Source organism: Rhinolophus sinicus, linkage group LG04 (assembly GCF_036562045.2).
Source record: "Rhinolophus sinicus isolate RSC01 linkage group LG04, ASM3656204v1, whole genome shotgun sequence".
Classification (NCBI taxonomy): Eukaryota; Metazoa; Chordata; class Mammalia; order Chiroptera; family Rhinolophidae; genus Rhinolophus; species Rhinolophus sinicus.
The window spans coordinates 122,579,181-122,589,043 of NC_133754.1; positions in this window are offsets into that span (position 1 = coordinate 122,579,181).

Genomic DNA, 9,863 nt, shown 5'->3' on the forward strand with positions numbered 1-9,863 from the left:
ATAAATGTTTTGAAAGTCACAAAAACGGGAGTGAGAGAATCATTGGCAGACAATGAGAGGAAGCAATTTTCAAAGAATGTTAGTGCAGAAGGAGACATTTAAGCTGAGACTTGAATGAGAAGGTAATACTAAAAAGAGTGAACCTTCCAGAAAAAGGAATCACATAGAGTGGCCTGTGTTTGAGGAAGTGAAAGTGAGCAAGAAAGGGTGACAATTTTTTTTGTTCTATTGGGGTTCTGCAGAGAAACAAACAATAGGGTGCGTGTGTGTGTATGTGTGTATTTATTATAAGGAATTGGTTCATGCAGTTGTGGAAATGGGCAGATCCTAGGCTCTGCAGGATGAGATGGCAAGCTGGAGACCTGGGAGAACCAACAGTGTAGTTCCAGTCTGAGGACTGGCCGACTTGAAACCCAGGAAGAGCCGATGTTTCAGTTTGACTGAAGCAGGAGGAGTTTCTTCCTTCTCACCCGAAGGTCATTATTTCTCTCCTAGTCAGGCCTTCAACTGATTAGATAAGGCCCACCCTCATTAGGATGGTAATTTTATGTGTCAACGTGACCGAGCCCCAGGATGCTCAGATATCTTACTAAACATTTCTGGGTGTGTCTATGATGGTATTTTCCAGAAGAGATTCGCATTTGGGTTGGTGGATTGAGTAAATGTGATTGCCTTCCCCAATGTGGGTGGCAACCCATTAAGGGCCCAAATAGAACAAAAAGGTAGAGGAAGGTTGAATTATCTCTCTCTGTCTGACTGTACATTGGTCTTCCACCCGTGGACTGGGACTTAGCTCTTGGAACTTCACAGCTTTTATAGTCCCACTGGTCAGTCGCTTGTAATCAGTCTCATGCTAGGAATATACAGGGTCTGTTTCTCTGGAGAACCCTGGACTAACGCAGAGGACGATCTGCATTCCTCAGTCTACGGACTCAAATGTGCATCTCATCCTAAAACATCCTCACAGGCAGACCCAGAATAACGTTTGGCCAAACATCTGGGCACCCTGTCGCCCAGTTGAGTTGATATGAAATGAACCAGCACACAAGATCAAAGATAAGGAGGGGAGCACAAAAGAGATGGGAGAGAGAGGCAGGGCCTTATGGGTCCTGGCAAGGCGTTTGGAGCTTATTTTGATGATTGGAGGGCTGTTGAAGGAGCTTCAACACTGAGTGATTCAGTCCCACTTCCTCTGGAAGCCCATCGCTCTTGGTGCTGGGTGGAGAGACTTGTACAGGATGATAGAAGAGAAGATGAGGGCGGTGGAGACAACGGACCCATCGTAGGACTAATTTGAAAGGTTGGGTTTGGGGAGGGAAGGGGCAAATCCAGTGCGACCGAACCTGTGAAGCAGGCTGTGCGCTTTGCTTTGCCTCCTCTGAGGTGGGATGCTGACTCTGGCAGTTGCCGCCTCCCCTCATTTGGGAACAGGCAAACCGCAGCCCACCTGTCTTTGTATGGCCTGCAAGTTTAGAATGGTCTTTACATTTTCAAATGGTTGGAAAAAAACATCAAAAGGAATATTTGAAAATTATATGAAATTATGTGAACTCCAGATTTCCGTGTCCCTAGTTTTATGGGAAGATAGCCACACTCATTGCTCCTTTGTTTACGGGGTGTCTGTAGATGCTTTTGCCCTAGAATAGCGGAGTAAAGTAGTTGCAACAGAGATTCTGTGGCTTGCAGAACCGAAAGTATTTCTCGTCTGGCCTTTTCCAGAAAGTTTGCCAACCCCTGTGCTGGTTTACTCAGTGATCTCTGCCATGTTGTTGGCCATATATCCGTGTTTTCTTCCCTTTCATCTGACTCTTGGGTACCTCTTGGCAGGGCCGCTGTCAGAAGTGTGGATTTTTCTGTCTGTAGCCTGAAGAAAGCCAGCGTTAGAGCATTTTTGTTCCCCAGCATTAGGTCTTCGACCTATTCCTATAGCCAATTAAGGCAGCGTCTGAAGTTGAAAAGAATGTCCAGGTGGTAAGTGACAGTGATGAACGCAGCCTCCTGCCGTGCTGGGCCTTGACATGTCCCCTCTGTCCTGGAGGGGACCAGCTGGGCGGTGTCACAGGGATACCATCTAAGGGTGATGGCTGCCCTGAGGGTAGGGGAACAAACTCGCAGAGGTAAGGGAGAAAGGTGTGCTGACAGGAGCTCAAACCTAACCCTTTGCTTTTTTCAATTTAAATTCTCCAGGGATTGTCTTCTAGCTTGATTCAGCAGTGCTGGCCCCAGAAAGAAGAAGTTCTGTATGCGGCGTGGAGCTTCTGCCTCCATATGGAGCTGGGTCTTCCTCTTAGTCACCTCTTGGTGGCCAAGGTTTTGCACAAACGGAAGCTCACCGACAGTGGTCCTCTAAAGCCTGCAGACGAGACAGGAGCCTACCTGTCAGATACAGAGGGCTGTATTCCTGAGTCCTTGGTGGGGGGCGGGGGTCCTACTCCTGGGCGGTAAACATCCTCTAATAGGTATGAATTCGGTACATTGCACGTTTTTTCATTTTGGGAAACATATCTGAACATGTAACGTTGGGACACAATTTCCTAAAATGGAGATTGTCCAAAATTTACCTTGTTAATAGAGTATATTTATTCATGTAAATGTAAACAAGACGTCATGATTTGAAGCACAGAATGGCTTTTTGGTGGAGGGTCTCGGCCTAATTCCTTTGTAGTAAGGCGTGGAGAGGTTGAGGGAGTGAGCGGGGCTGCTCCCTGGTCAGTGAGGTAGCAGATCCCAGGGTAACTCCCTGAGGCCAGCAGCTTCTCCACCCTGCCCTTCGCGCTCTCATCTCATAGCCGCTTTTCTGGGGGCTCTGTCTGCAGGCTCTGCTGATTCACTTTTAGTGACATGAGAGTGAGAGTCCTGCGGTCGGAAAAATGGCAGGATAGCTTCTGATGGCTGAGATAGTATAAACGGGACTCAGGCTTAACACTTGAAGCTAGAGATGGGAGGTTTCCCCGAACAGCTCTTGACGTTCGTGCACGCACACAGAAATTCTCTCTTGGGTCCGGTGAAATTTCTAGAAAAATGCCATGTTGTCAGTAAAGAGTATTTAATGTTCCTTTCTTATCTTTGTTTACTTCCTGTTTCTTTCATCCTGACCTGAAGTTCCATTTCGCTTTTGCTTATACCTCATGGAGAACTCTGAAAAGAATACTGAACAGGAAGCATTCTTTAAGAAAAAAAAAAAAATCTGCTGTTCCAGCATTATTTTTTCATACTATGCTAATCATTTTTGAATACATTGTACAGATGGTAGGTTGTATTTTTGCGGAGGGTTTTTTTCAAGCCAAGTTCATAGACGTGATCTTGAATTTGTAATGCTGTATTCCTAAGTATCTTTTTTGGCTGTCAAAATAGTGCTGTCTTTAAAAAGTACAATGTAGATACTCTGGGTAAGACTGATTCTATTCACTTTCTTCATTAAAAAAATAAGTATTTTTTCCCTTATTACAAAAGTAACGTTTATTTTAGAAAAATTGGGAAAAGAAATAAAAAGAGGCACAATAAATTGGGTTAAGTGTAACCCTCCAAAACAACTGACTCTTCTTATTCCCCCCACCTTTTTTTGGGGGGGCTGGTGTTGGATTCGTGCAGTGAGCAATGTGATATAATTTCATTCAGTTCCATCTTAACTGTCTGTATGTGTCAGATACACAGGGAACAAAATGTCTGGCTTGGAAAACATTAATAGAAGGCTTAATTGTATGGAGTTTGCATGACAGACTGAAAGACTATGGGTTTTAAAGATACTTAGATTTTGGATTTTAATTCAAGAATTAGAGTTAAATTATATGCTCTTGGAAAGTTACCTGGCTGCATTTTAACAGTAAATTAGGCAAATGGTTATTTTGGGAGGTGTTACTTTGCCTCAGGTAGTGCCTGCTGGGGGTCCATAGTTCATGGTGATTGGCAGAAGGCGGGCGGTGACTTCCTGAGTGCCTCCTGCATGCAGACCTGGTTCAATGGCAACCTTTCATTGGAAAGGGCCACATAGTTAACAGTTCAGGCTTTGCGGACCAAGGGCAAAATCAAACGATATAATGCAGGGACTTATATGACCACTGAAAATGCAACTATTTGAGAATGTGAAAAGAAAACATTCTTAGGTCACAGGCCATATGAAAACAGGCAGGGGGCCTGTGCTAACACACCTTCACTATTACTTGTCATCTTCACAACCCTGTGAGGTAGTCACACTTCTAATAAACGGTGGAGCCCGGATTCACACTGAGGCAGCCAGAGCCTGGGTCCCACCCCCGTCTGCAACACCCCTCCCCTGCCTGAAGGTGGTTATTATAATTAATAGAACCACCAGGGCCATGCATTCCTCCTTCTACACCCTCAGCTTTGTCTCTTTTCCCGTGGCCTCTGCCCTCTCCCTCCCCCTCAGCCCTGCCCTTAACCCTGCCAAGCTCTCTCCCTCCCGAGAGCCCTGTCATCGTTGCTCTCCTTCTAGGATGCCCAGACCTGCATGTTTGGCTGACTCTTTATTCTTTAGGTCTCAGTTCAAATGTTACCTCATTTGTTTGGAGAATCCTTCTTCACATACTTGTCCTTGTGACCTATTACTAGGTCTGCGATCATATCGTCCTTTGCTTTTCAGGTCCTTCTTCCGTCTACATCGTAGCTCTCACCACACTCTGTAATTATATTGTCCTGTCGCTGTGTTTCCATGTCTGTCTTCCTCAAGGGCAGGATCAGGACTTTGACCTTCCCACTGATGCATTCCCACGGCCAGAACTGTCTGGAACATCAGTAGGTGCTTAGTAAATATTTGAGAAAGATCTTGGGCTCAGCAACTGCCCTGATTTTTCAGAAATCAACTGAAGTTGTTGGTGTGGGCTTTCCGGATCCCAAGTCCAGGTAGATGTCTTATGGTACCCCATGATTTTCCTTCGTTACTTGGTAAGCCCCGCTCCTGAAGAGAGGCAGTGCCTCTGCCGTGGAAGGAGGTGTGAGATGTGAGCCTCAGAATCCACAGCTGCCAGGATTCCTGGGTGATGTAGAATCTCATCCCAGGAAGAGACTAGCCTGCAGTTATATTACCTGGTGATGGTGCTTCTCAAACCTTCAAGTGCTTAAGAGATACCTGATCTCATGTAGGTTCTGATTTAAATCATCTGGCCTGGGACCAAGATTCTGAATTTCTGACTTGCTTTTAGGTGCTGCTGAGAGCTTGCGCTTAACAGACCACTTGTAGTAAGAAAGGCTCGGCTTTCTCCATCTTGGCACTATGGACATTGTGGGCCAAATTATTCTTAGTGGTGGGGGGCTGTCGTGTGCATTGTAGGATGTCTAGCACCGTCCCTGGCCTCAACTCACCTGAAGCCACTAGCACTCCTTTAGTTGTGACAACCAGAAGTGCCTTCAGATGTTGCCAGATATCCCAGGAGTAGAGGTGGGGAGCAAAAGCATCTCTGATTTAGAATCACTGGCCCAGATGCTTCTCTATGCTTAGTTTGTCTTCAGTGATTCTCAGATTCTCTGAGCCAGTGAATTTCCCTTTTGCTTTTTAAAGCCAGTTTAGTTAAATACTTATGAACTTGTAATTGAATCCTATGACTTACATACATATGAGTGTGTAGTTATGTGTGTGATTTTATGTATGTGTGTGTGTGTGTGTGTATATATAAAACTTGTGAGTTCTACCAAGCTCTGTAAACGCACGTGCTGTGCATATTTATTTTTGTACTTAGCATCGAGTTCATTCTGTGGGAAGTACTTGATAAATGCCCACTGAATGAATGAAATTCTGTAAAGGATGGTGTATCTATGCTTTTTTCTTGCCTTTTGAGCTCTGTGATCTTTTTTTTACATGTTTTTGCAGTATAATATATATACACCCTAGAAAGTTGATCTTATGTTTGGTAATGATTTTTTTATGTATTAGGTTGGTGCAAAAGTAATTGCAGCTTAAAAGTTTAATTGCAAATGCTGCAATTACTTTTGTACCAAACTAACAAACCAAAAGCATGAGACAGAAAGAAAAAATTTGATACGTTGGACTTCATTAAAATTAAAAACTTTTGCTATGCAAAAGGCCCTGTAAGAATGAAACGACAAACCAAAGATTGGGAAAAGATCTTTGCAAAACCACATATCTGATAAAGGACTTGTATCCAAAATACACCAAAAAAACAAAACAAAACAAAAACCCGCAAACAAAAACCCTCTTTAAACTCAATAATAAAGAAGCGACCCGATTAAAAAAAAAAAGCTGGTGAAATATCTGAACAGATATCTCACCAAAGAAAATATACAGGTGGAAAATCAGCATCTGGAAAGATGTTAGGTATCATATGTTATTCGGGAATTACAAATTACAACAATAATATACACCATACAGACTATTAGGATGGCTAAAATCCTAAATACTGAGATCACCAAATGCTGACGAGAATGTGGAGCAACAGAAACTGCCATTCATTGTGCAGCTACTTTGGGAGACAATTTGGCAGTTTCTTCCAAAGCCAAACGTGGGCCATACCATACAATCCAGTGATCACTCTCCTAGTTATTTACCCAAATGAGTTGACGTACATCCACACAAAAACCTGCATGTGAATATTTATAGCAGCTTTGTTCATAATTGCCCAAACTCAGAAGCACCCAAGATGTCCTTTAGTAGGTGACAAGATAAACTGTGGTACATCTATACAATGGATTCTTATTCAGTGATAAGAAATGAGCTCTCTAGCCTTGAAAAGATATGAAAGAACCTTTAAATGTGTATTAAAGAAGCCTGTCCGAAAAGCCTACACATACCTTGTGATTCCAACTATATGACACTGTGAAGGCAAAATTATGGAGCCAGTAGAAAAGGTCAGTGGTTGCCAGAGGTTCTGGGGGAGAAAGGAAAGGAGGGATGACGGGGTGGGTGGGGGGCGGTCACAGGATTTTAAGGCAGTGAAACTGTTCTGTATGATACTGTAATACAGACATGATACTATGCATTTGTCAAAACCCTTAGACATGTAAAACAAAGAGCTAAGTCTAATGTAAACTATGGACCTGGTTAATAATAATATGCATAGTGGTTTATCAGTTTTAACAATTGTGCCACATTAGTGCATGATGTTAATAATTAGGGGAAACGGGGTGGTGGGGGAAGATATATGGGAACTCTGCACTTTCTGTATAATTTTTCTGTAAACCTAAAACTGCTTTAAAATCTTACTTTAAAAAAATTAGATGTTTGCCTTTTCCATACAGTTTTCTTTCCATACTATTTTAACAAAATAAGCTTCTGAGGTACTTTCCTATGGGAAAAAGTGTCATGTCTTTAGTCAGCAGCCAGTGTGATGTTTCTATTTCTCAGAGACCTTTTCACTTTCTGAGTGCTTCTCATGAGTATGGTTGTTTGACAGCTGAGCTGTGTGGATAGATGGGGTGTTACTTTGTATTTATGGCCTTTTCTGATAGAAATTCTCTGTAATAAGTGTACAATAGGAGCATGTAAAAAGTGAGAAAATTTAGATTTAGAAAGGAGTGGTTTGCCTAACAGAATATATACTTTTTGGTAAATATTACCCTGGGTAAGTTTTACAAGGTAGATTAGAAATTGTACATGCAGAACCTTTGATTTGCAATGTAAGGATTCCAGTCGCTTATAAACTTGATCTCCCTATTGCTGGTTCCTTTCCTTTCTTAACTGCTGCAGCCATCCTCTAAAGGGAAAAACAAAACAAAACGAAAAACAGCGTACCCTCTACTTAACATGGGATTGTTTTTTCTGGAACCACAGTTTTAACTCTCTGTACCTACCATCAAAACCCTCAGTGATTGTCCATTGCCTTGAGGATAAAGTCCACTCCCCTCAGCAAAGATACTAACATTATTTCATCAGTGGTGCTGATGTTTCGGGGTGTTACAGAGAATGCAGCGTCTGTGGTAATCACTCCCCTGCCTGTATGTGAAGCCTCATCTTTTACAACTTGCCCTCATGCCACTCCCCACAGGACCCATGATCTCTGGCCCCCTCCAGCTGTTGCACATGGTTTTCCCTGTGATTGGGAAAGTTCCTGCCATACGTGTGATTCAAGAATCAACTTGGGAATCATGGCCCATATTCCCCCCAGCATCACTCTCCAATTTCCAGAGTCTCTTCCAGAACCCTGCACGTGTTTCATTCATGGGACTCAGGACCATGCATCCTTGGATTTTAGTCAACTTGTGTTGTTTCCTTGATTGGTGAGTTTTCTGAGTTGGGTCGTTTGTCTCATTTTCTGGCCTGCGTGGAGTAGCCAATGTAATATTTTTATTTTAACTGAATAAACATATGCGTATGTTAATGTGTCAAACCAAACCACTGTATTAGTGAAGCTAATGCTAGCTGCTTCAAGAAATAAATGACCTTGGTTTATTTCTCCAGGCTCCTTCCATTTTGTGGCCGTGTCAATCTTCTACCCATGGCTCCAAAGGCTGGTGCGGAAGACGAAGGAGTGAGAAGGCTCATCTCCTTGGGGGATTTGAAGCCTGGAAGCAGTGCATTCACTGCGCGTGCGTTTGGTTGGCCAGATCTCAGTCTGCTGCTCAGCCCTAAATGCCTGAGAGACTGGGAAGTCTAGTTGAGCTAGACTTCCTTCCATAAATAAGGAAGATGGCATGGTTTGTGAACAGCCAGCAAGTCTCTGCCACAATGTTTATTTAGAATTGATCTACATTCACATCTGAATTTCCATCACTTTCTGTTAAGATAGTCAACCACTTGTCCGTAGTGTGGTATGGAGTAAGTAGTAGGAAGGGTGATTAAGTCCTTCCTGAAGAAAAGTGAGTTGTTTGGATTGTAATCTTTGTGTTCTTGTAGTTCTGTATCATCCTGTCTATATTTAGGATCTATTAAGCTACCAATGTTTTATCATTTTGCAAAGCCAGATTTTCTAGAAGACAATGTGGAAAAAATTGTACCATGCTTCATCATACTTATTGTACATAGTACCACTGCTTTCATTACTATGTGACAGCAACACTGTCTCATTCAATTAAATGTTGTATAAATTACATTATTTTTTGTAGGACAAAGAAGTTCCTGTTAACTGTGGTATGTGTCTCCGTGGCACCAATGTTTGAAGGAAATGGCCTTCTGGAATTCAGCATAGTAAGAGAATTAGAATTCAATCAGTGTGATAAATCATTGAACTTGCTGTTGAAGGACTTACATTTAAATTAAACCTTTAAAAGCAATAACCTCTTTTCAATTTCCGTACTACTGGGAGATAATGGAGCTTTGAAGTAGAATGAATTTGATTTACAAGTACAGCAATTCTTCAGTTGCTGATGTTTTATTCTTTCAAAGTTTAATCAATAACGAAGGTAAGGAAATGTTTCTTTTTTACCTGTTTTCTATTTTGCAAATTCTCTGGTTTCCAGATCTGTGGTGCTTTTTGTTTGACATTGGGGTGATAGGTGTTTATGTAATTATGGCAAGGGCACGTTTCAATAATTTCCCGGCCAGGGGGTGATTTTAAACATACATTAAAAATGTCAGGAAATAATGTGTTTAATAATAAATGTACATTACCCCAGGGAGTTTTCACATGACTGGGCTCATGTCTCCCAGAGTTAACTCACTTTAAAAGCATGTGACTCAACGGCACTGTGTCCCAAGCTTGCAAGCCAGCATCCCAGTCACCCCTGACCGGGCCTAGGGGACAGACACCCAAGGTGGGATTGCCTTCAGGAATTGGTCAGCCAGAGGTGCCTTGGCTGCAGTGTGGTACAAATCGAGAGGACCTGCCTGTTTTAGGCCGAGGCATTGCATTGGTTTCCTAAGGGCTGCCATGACAAATTACCAACAAGTTGATAGCTTAAAACAACTGAAACTTATTCTCAGTTGTGGAGGCCAGAGTCTGAAATCAGTTCCATTG